A 10,690-nucleotide genomic window follows, 5' to 3' on the forward strand; every position below is an offset into this window, starting at 1 on the left:
AACGGCGCCAAAAACTTGATCCCAAAAAATATAATTGTGTAAAATTTATAAAGTTGACTCCGCTTTACAATGATGCCAAAAACTTGAAGTGATATTTTATAAATAAGAACGTTAAGTGCTTAATGTAGGGATTCTATGTAAGTATACGTGTCGTTATCATGTAATACAAGAATTTCTATTTAAGTCCCAAATATCGATCCCACATGGAAGGTTTAAATTTGAAATGATAAATTAACTAGGAAATTTACAGAAATAAAATGAAATTACTGTCACTAATTTTGAATGTTTGAGATGCTATCATAACTAAATTATTAACCACTAGCCAAATTTAAATGCAAATTTTAAAACAGTAACTACTAAACTATGTTTATGTGATGAAGTTTTCTAATATGAAAAAACATATTTCTCACTGCAATGAGTTTTTGGTAAAATGAGATGAGATAAATGGTTTAAATATGTATTGTAACAAATAGGAGCAACTTTAATTCCCTACCCTGATTCAATATTATAAAAAATCATTGGTTAATCTTATGTTTAGCCCTTAAATCCGTGACTAGGCTAGGATGATACTAGCTCTCACTCCAGAGCTCGCACTTCCCTTCTCCTTAAGCCTAACTCTCGCTTTAGTTCTTAAACACTATGACTGAATTGGGAATTATAGTCTGTCACCCTAAAAATCTCCAATTCTACACCCAACAATGCATATTTCCCTCTTTATTTGCACTTAATTCCATGAACAAAATACTCTTTCATGAAATTAAATGTGATTCTCACTCTGTTGTAGAACTCATACTCCATTTCCCGGATCATATGTTTCACAAAATATTTTAACAATTCAATTGGTCAGATCAAAAAGTAAATTAAGAACAGAGTTGAAAAATCATCACAATTTATTTTATATTTTAATATTGGCACATCCAAATTATCTCTTCATTTCACCATATCTCAGAGTAGGGAGAAAGATAAAGGAAACTACTCAGACTTCATGAGAAAGATACAACAAAACAAAAATTTCATATATAAAAGAAAGTCCATACAACAATAATAAACAAACAACACTTATCTGAAACTTTTTCTCAAAGTAAATCTCTTGTAGCCTCTCTTACGAAATGTAGGAAGAAGAAATCTCTCACTTCTCTCCCTCTCCAACACTCTTAGAGAAGAATTCACACTTAAACTCACCATAAAAACTCAAAACTATAAAGAAAATAAATGACTAATGGACTCTAAGTGGCTATATAGAATGTGGAATAGTGTGGAAGAGAGTGGAAAGCGGTTTAAGGGCGAAGGGGGGTCTTTTCTGATCAATTTCAGCTCTACATAGAGCCTAATGTCGGTTTTCCAATAGGTGCATCCAAAAACTCTTCAAAACGCGTCCAAATTCGTCGAATCTTCTAGAAATAGGGTCTGCACCGACACTGGAGCCATCGACGCTCATTCTAGCACCGTCGACGCCAGTAACCATTTAATTAATCTCTGCTCTCTGTCAAATGGCGCCGTCGGCGCTGAAAATTTCTTGTAAAGCTCCATTTTGACTATAAATTTCATTCTTTTTGTTTCATTTCTGCTTCCAAGTCCTAAAAATCAACAACCTGCAATAAAAAATGAAAAATATCTTCCTTTAAAGTGCAATATCACAAAAAATGAGTATAAAATATAGGTCTAAATATGCATGTATTTTTAGTGTATCAGTTAGCAATCGTGGGTTATCTCATCCGAGGGCCTCCCGTAAACCTAAAAGGTTGAATTATGCTAATTGTTTTGTTTTAAAAATGTTGTTTAATTTAATCTTGAAAAAGGTTCATTTTTATTTTGAAAGTTGTTTGTTTTGACTTTTGAAAAGTATCACAACCAAGCATGCATAATATGTTAAAGCAGTGGTAAACTGTAGTAATAAAATGAAAACAAGTAAACTGTAAATACAGTCGTGTCATTTCTCGCTGCTCCTGTTAAAATGTTAGCATTCATAATCATATATATATTGTAGAGTAAGAACAAGTACTATGTGAAAAAGTAGTATTCAACCTTTAATGGTTTAAGTTCTTAACTTAGCGGGCTCTTATATAACTTAGAAGGCTCTTATAGGTTTTAAAGGATGATTTTCTTGAACCAAGCATAAGAAGTTCAATTGTCCTTCAATGCATCCAAAAAATTATAAAGGTTTCTGGGAGTACCCTAGACAACCTACGAAGTCTTATGAACCATTTCGAGGTCATTTGAACTTGTTACGTTGTTGAATATATCACCCTGAGGTTCATTAGGTTTAAGCTATGCTCAATGTTATATCTCAATTAACCCATGAGAGAGGGGACAAGCAAGCTTGAGCTTGTAGTTCTTGAAAGAGATTAATTATGGTTTCTCTTTCAACTAACCCTCAAGTATCTTTAGATTAAACTTAACTCACTAGAAGCTCAAAAGACATTAGGGGTGAATGTGTAATTTAGGAAAAGGTATATTAAAAATGTTTTTTTCTTATTGAAAGATCAACCTATAACTCAACCATTGGTTTGAGACTCTATATTAGTTAGTTATTGACTTCCTAAATTATGTCCCAAACACTTGGATCATTCAAGTTGGTTTTTTCTTCCAATGTTCAACAATTCAGACAATTACGGTTATACCCCTCTTTTATAAAAGTATTACCCTCATGTTTCAATCTCCTTAGAATGTTGCTTAGGATCAAAACATTACCCTTTAAGCTTTTAACCCATCCTAAATTTTAATTAGGGATGAAAGGTGGAAATTATAATTTTGCCCCTAAGGCTGCCCCTAAGGCTTTGCCCCTAAGGCTCCTATCTTCATAAATCTTTTAAATTAATCCACATGGGCTTGAAACTTTGCTAACTTATCTCTCATGGGTTAATTAAGATACCATAGAAAAGATCATAATTTTCTGATTTTTATATTATTTTTTATAATTATTTTAATTCAAAAATAGGAATTTCCAAAGTTAATGCATTTAGTCAATCAAAGTAAAGTTTTTATCCTTAAGAAATTTATTGGAGGTTTACCTAGGGCAGAGGACCACTTAGCCAAATTTTTATGATTTTTTTTAATTATATTTAAATTTTTATGATTTTTATATTAGTTTTGATGAATAAATAAATATAAAATATATTTTAATTTAAAAAATTCAAGTTCTATTTTCATTGACTCCTCTCACTTTAAGGAAATCAAAGAAATTTATAGATTTTTCTCATTTATATTTTAGTTATTAGAATTAATTTGGTGGATAAATTATAAAATTTTTAGAAAATAATTTTAAGGGTTTAAAAATACAATTTGAAAATTTGCATAAAATTTATAAGGAGATTGTAAAGGTACAATCTCTTATTAGGAGTGATTTCAAGTCATTTTCACACATTTTACTTTTTTCCAATTTTTTAAAATTATTATTTAAATTAGTTTTATTTAAAAATACCCAAAAATGAACTTTTTATTTTTTTACTCTAATTTTATTTTTTTTTATTGTATCTGACCTTAAGGAGTTCAACAAACTCAATATTGTATTTTTTTTATTTCTTATAATTATTTTATTGAATAATTATAAATATATTGAAAAATAGTTTTAAGTGTTCAAAACACATTTTTAGGCCTCAAAAAATTCAGGGAAGCATTTTTAAGTTATTATTTATAATGAGGGAAGATTTGGTGTCATTTCAAAATATTTTGTATTTTTATGATTTTTTTATTATTTTAATTATTTTTAAATGCTTAAAAATGAATGTTTTATTTTAATTACAATTTTATTTTTCCTAATTGTCTCTGACCTTAGAGAACTCACCAAATTTGGTTTTATTTTTTTTTATATTTTAATTATCATAATTATTTTAAACTAAAATTAGTGTTATTATAGGAAAATACATTTAGGCATTCAAAACACATTTTTTTTTACTTTGAAATTTTATGGGAGCATTTTAAAGTATTTTTATTTAATAAGACAATTTTTTGTGTTTTTTTTTTAAATATATTTATATTTCTGTAATTTTAGTAAATTTTTTTTAAAATTTAAAAAATATTTAAAATAATTTTTTTTATTTAAATTTAATTTCTCTTCTTATCCACGTCAGCACACACTTAAGACTTAAACTTTAATATTACATACATAACACATAAGATTTAATTTCCACATACGCAAAATTTAATATTTTAATATCAAATATGCAACACTAAAATTTTATTATCATATATTTCTTTTGGTTTAAGCTTTTCTTTTGCGAAGGTGACACCTAATCCTGTAAAACTAAGTGCCCTTCATTTAGATACCATGTTTAAGTGGCTAATCATGTAACACTAAGTGTTTTCTATGGCCTAAATAGCCAACATGAAGATTTATAAGGTTTGTAAGCATATGAGTTTGCTAACACAGAAGCTAAACAAGTGTAAGCATGAATGCACAAACTCTAAGTGGCGATCATGTGTAAACAACTACGGACAAGTTATCATGAAAGTTTTGGAGTGGTATGCATGTAAGATCCTTTAAGCGCACAAAAATTAAGCTCTATCCATGATATCAAAGCTTGAATTTTAGACATGTAAGCACAAGTAAATAGAAGCTACCATGCATGGAAACATATAAAATAACAAACTATGCATGGAACTATGAAAGTTTAGATGGTAGGTATGAAAGTACATAAAATGAAAAAAAGACATGCATGTGAAGATAAAAGTTTAGGTGGCAGATGTGTAAATCCATAAGAATTAGTGTCATGTATGTAAATTTCTCTCTCTTTTTTTTTAAGGTGCTCGATGTGCAAAACCGTAGGAGTTGTGTTGCATGCATGTAAATTTCCTTTTATTTTTTTTTAGGGTGTAAGATATGTAAATACATGAGAATAGGGTGGCATGGATGTAAATCTCTCTCTCTCTCTCTTTCTCTCTTAAAATGTGCAAGACATATAATCATAAGATTCGAGTGGTATATGTGTAAATTCTTCTCTTTTTTTTGTGTTTTGTCGATATTAAATATGTAAATACAAAAGAATTGAGTGGCATATATGAAAAACTCCCTTTTTTAATTTTCTTTGTTTTGGTGAGCATAAATAAGTGGCATGCATGTAAATGTGTGAGAAGATTAGTGTGATATGCATGTATATATGAAAGTTTAGGTGGCAGAAATGTAAAAATAAATTTTAATAAACAGAGAAAAGAAAAGGAATCGAGAAGCTTATCTTGTGTATTCGCTGGTGAAGTGCTCGGCTACACGAGGAGTGGGTGGGGGTAGAGCTTTTTTTTTTTTTGTGAGAAGAAAAAAGAGAGTTGTGGAGAGAGGAGTTGGAGAGGGAGCATGGGTTGGAGTGTCACGGCGAGGGAGAGCTAGGAATTGGAGTTGGAGGCTTAAGAGAGGTGGAGTTTTTTTTTAATATAGAAGAGGAGCTCAGAGAGAGAGAGAGAGAGAGAGAGAGAGAGAGAGAGAGAGAGAGAGAGAGAGAGATATTATAAGAAAAAATAAAAACATGCACTTCTTCCATTTTTTTTAAACCGTGCGTATATATGTATATTTATCATCATCATCATTATTTTTTTTTTTTTTGTGGGGGGATGGATTTGAATTACTTTTTGAGTGGCTTTTGATCTTCATTTTTTTTAAACCGTGAGTATATATGTATATTTATCATCATCATCATCATTATTATTTTTTTTTTGTGGGGGGGTGGATTTGAATTACTTTTTGAGTGGCTTTTGATCTTTGCATGAAAATAGGTTGTACTCACTTGTCATGTGGATTGGCCTTTATGGGGGCTTGGGTGGGCAAGTCTCAATCATGGGAATTTGAGTTAAACATAGGTTTGGGTGAATCACTTTGGTGAGAGGTGAAAGGAGGTTCTCCTTTTTCCTCTTAGGGCATGGTGGACTTTCTATGGCTTAAATGGCTGACCTATGGCTTGGAGAAGACTCCATGGCTTGCATGTGGCTTAGCCAACTTTCATGAAGAAGGATATAAGAATTTTGGAGATTTAGAGAGGTGTTGGTATAAATCCAAAAGTGGGATAATTTAATCATGTATGACATGGTCTATGGTTTGATTTAATTAAATGGATGATAAAGATGAAATTGTCATGTGGGTTATGGGCTTTTCAAAGGCATTAAAGCTTGAGCTTTTAAAATTAGGTAAGGTGGGCTTTTAAATTTAATCATGATGGGCTCTCAAAATTTAATCATGAGATGAGAGAGTTAATTTTGGGCTTTGGTGAATTTTAGGATTTGTTATGATGAGGCTTGCACTTGAATTTGGATTTGGGTTTGATTTTGGCTCATTGGTTCAATTTGGTGGAATTTAGGTTTAGGGTAAATTAGGGGTAGTTCAGCTTGAGTTTGAATTTGGAATTGGGTGTATTAGGAGTGAATTGGGTGAAAAATTGGGGTTGATTTGATTAATTGGATCCAAATTGGGGTTATTGGGAATTTTGGGGAATTTTGGCGAAATTGGGTATTTGGGCTATTTTGGAGGAACTTAAGGATATGGGGTGATGCGGGGTTGATTTAGTGTGTTAATTTTGTAAATATTTTTTAATATTACAAAATACACACAACATATATAAAATTAAATATGCAAATTAATCCCAAGAAAAATAACTTTTATGAAAATAGTTTTATTTTTAAAAAAGTTTTAAACTGCCAAGTAATAAAGGGCTCTAATGGAGTTCTAGATATCGATCTTACAGGAAATTTGAAAATGCCTATTAGTAAATTCTTAAGATTATAATCTAAACTATAATTTTAAACTATGAAAGTGAAGTGCTAAATTTGAATATAAAGTAATCGAGTGAATGTTAAATAAGATGCAGTAAAGACAAAGTTAATTAAACTAATTGCTAAACTTTTAAAATTATGAAAACTAAACAAAGTTTTTTGTGATGAAGAGTTCAAATTTAAGAAAGCATCCTTCCCCTTTACAATGAGTATATGAATTGTGAAGAAATTAAAATCATTTGAAAATACATATATAAATTATTTTGTGTTAAATAGAAGCAATCTTATTCTTTACCCTCTTCTGAGTGCATAAAAAACATTGAATAATCCAGGGTTTGGTTCTTAATTTTGTGGTTAGGCCGGAAGGATACTAGCTGCCACTCCAGATCTCCCACTTATCCCTCACTTGAGGGATAACAATCTCACATTAGTTTCCAATCAACTGGACCAAATTAGGGATTTTAATCTGTCGCCTTAAAATCTCTAATTATACATCCAACAAAGTATATTTCCCTATTTTTTAACACTCAACCCCGTGGATTACATTCTCACCCATGGAATTGAATTCGACTCCCACCTAGTTGTAGAAATCACTGTGTTATAGAAATCATAGCCCTTTTGGAACATATATTCACTCCATAGCTCCCACTACTACCTCACATGAGGGCTAACAATCTCGCAAAAGTTTTCAATCAACTGGACCAAATTCGAGATTCTAATCGATCACCTTAAAATCTTCAATTCTGCATCCAACAAAGCATATTTTTCATTATTTGCACTCAACTCCATGGAAGCCATCCTCTCTCATGAAATCAAAAGTGATTCTCACTGTGTTATAGAAATCATAGCCCTTTTGAAACATATATTTCTTAACACATTCTAACATTTTAATTGGCTAAATCAAAAAGTAAATGAATATCAGAGTTCAAATCATCACAAATTATTGACATTTTGAACCGTATAAAACAAAATCAACTCTTCACAAAATCATATCTCAAAGTAAGGAAAAGGATAAAGAAAACTACTTAGAATTCATGAGAAGGATACGACAAAACACGGATTTCATTAATAAAAATAAGTTTACAAAATAAAAGAAATAAATGACACAACTTATCTCACAATCTTTCCCCAAGCCTTTCTCTCCTTACAAGCACTCTCAATTCTCTCTTAGAAGTGTAATGAAGAAGAAATCTCTCACATTCCCTCTCATCTTACAATCCTTGAAGAAAATCTACAAGTCCTTGACTTTTTTTTCTCTCTCTCTCTCTCTCTTTCTCTCTTTTGCCCCCTTTTCATGCCACTTCAACCTCTCTCTTTTCTACCCTTGACTTCCCTCTCTTTTATTAAAGGATGCTTCCCTCCAAAAAGAATTCAAAATTCACTCCTAAATTTTATCCAAAAGTCAACTCTTTTGAATTCAAAAGATATGTCCATTGATCCAAGAGACATATCCCTTCATAAAAGAACCTTCTAAATTGTTTAGAAGCATTAAATCAGCTCTCCAAGGGGTGTTTAGAACAAGTGTCATTTTGAAAATTTGCATAAAATTTGTCTTGAATCGCCTTAATCCGAAAAAAGTCATCTCTGGTGGTTTTGGCGCATCTGGCGTCAGCTCTATGTAAAATGGCGCATCTGGCATCAATGTGCATTTGACGCTAGCTCTCCGTAAAATGACGCATCTGACACTAATCTGACGCATTTGTTACTTTTGCTCTAAATGTCTAAAATTGATATACATGCAACAAAAACATGAAAATACTATTCTTTAAACTGCAATATCACAAAAAATAAGCCTAAAATATATACTTAAAATAACAAATTATTTTGGTGTATCATGGGGGGGTATTTTGGCAATTATAGAGAAATTTTGGGTAGAGTGAGCAAGCAAGCCATGAAGTCACCCTAAAGCTACAAGAGCCAAATGAGAACTTATTTTGGATCCTCCATATGTTGGTCCTAACCATCTGAGCCAACTGTTAAGGGCTCTGGTCCACTCATATGAGTTTCCAAAAGGAGTAAGAAGATAGGTTAAGTGTAAGTGATCTTAGGGTTTGATGCGTTCAAGTGTGTGTGCAAAAGTCCAAGCCACCCAGGGTTGTCCTAAGTCCAATAGTCCTATGGAAACTCACCCTTGAATCCTCACATGTTCGTCTCAACCTTCCAAGTGCTAGAGCTTCATGACCATCCATTTAGGGTTCCAAAGAGAGCTAGAAAGTAGTTTGAATTTCTATGTAAGTGGTTTCCATCTCTATTCTTCTAAGATAGTCAAAGGGAAAGCACTATGGCTAGATCCTAACCACTAAAAAGAAAAAAAAGCCCTCACAAAAAATGAGGTCAACAATCACCCGAAACATTGTTATTTATGGGCGAAGCAGCTTTTTTAATCCAATTTTCAGATTCTCATACTTAATAGATCAAACACAATATTTTCATGTTTTTCATTGTAATTGCCAAAACCGCATCCCATATTAAAATGTATTCCCGTAAATTTGCATATGCTATTTTTTTTTTTCATAAGCGAGCAGCTAGAGATCAATGTCGTGTATAAATCAGTCACCCAGATTCATTTATTTTTCAAGCAGGGTACCCGAGAAAGCCGCAAATCACATATCAGAGAAAAGTGTAAACCAAAGAGCCATTGGAACGCATAACAGAGAAAGAAATTGCATACAAAAATCTCTAACCAATAAATTGCAAATTAGAGAGCTGAAAATCGCATAAAACAAACCAATCTATCGACAGTTACCGCACATACTTACAAAGCATGAAAACGAGGGATTGGAGGGAGGCATAAGAGTAGTATGGCAACGCCAAGAGACACTGTCAAGAGGGATTTAAGCATGTGATAGAGAGATGGCTGAGAGAGACGATCAAGAGGGAGAGAAGAGGGAGATCGAGTTTTAGAGCAGACGAGATGCGAGAGAAGCAGTCGAGGGCAGCGGTGTCGAAACAGAGAACTGGAATGCAGGCCATGGGGTTTGATCACGACCTCATTTAACATAAAAAAAATTATAGGTTATTACGATAATCCACTACAATGCATTTCCAAACACTTCGGGAAGCATTTTAAAACGCACCACACCTATATTAAGCTGCCCCAGAAGGGCCCTAAGCCAATTAACAGGAGGATAAAAGATATAAAGAAAAAGATAAACAACTTTATAAGAATATTTAGAATCATCGTTCCAAATACAAGTAACGTCATTGGTAATTGAAATCTTATTAATAACTTCAATACAAAAATCAGTAGCATTATGATTATGAGAAAATTTCCAATATTTATTGTGAATAATATCCTTAAGTTTTATATTAAGTGAGAAATTAAAACACGTAAAAACAAAATCACCAAATTGCTCTTTATGAGAAACTCCATCAAACTATGAATCAAAATAAATAAATATATATAACAATTATTAGTTACTTACACTTTTGAACTTATTTTCAATTATAATAAGATCTTTCCAAAAATGAGTAGGCATAGAATGAACAAATTCTCAAAAAAAAAACTATACTCGTTGAAAATTCAATCTCTCGAAAAAGAAACAGAGTTATTCTATTTTCAAAAAAAAAAAATTTTGCACTTAATATTAATAAAATCAAGTGAATGAAGACCTAAACCACTAGCTTGCTCAGACAACATAATTTTATTCCAAAAAAAAAATGAAGATTCTTACTATCATCAATATTAAAAAAAAATTAGAAATTAATACGATTTTTTTCCTTAAACTCTTAGATAATAAATTAGAGCAAAACTAATGATTTAAGTAACTCTAAATAATAAATTTAATTAATAAAAATCTACGGACATCATATGACTTTTTTTTTCTTCAAACTAGCAAGATATATATAAATTTTATCAAGTGTATTATTTTTATTAAGCAATAAAATTGCCCTCAAAACTTACGGGTTAAACTGCGTTCTTTTATGGAATCCACTTGACACGTGGTGTCTCATCTTTGGACTCCGAACTACATTAGGAGTCCTGATGTAATATAAG

This window comes from Phalaenopsis equestris, unplaced genomic scaffold (genome assembly GCF_001263595.1).
Source record: "Phalaenopsis equestris unplaced genomic scaffold, ASM126359v1 Scaffold223141, whole genome shotgun sequence".
NCBI classification, from domain to species: Eukaryota; Viridiplantae; Streptophyta; class Magnoliopsida; order Asparagales; family Orchidaceae; genus Phalaenopsis; species Phalaenopsis equestris.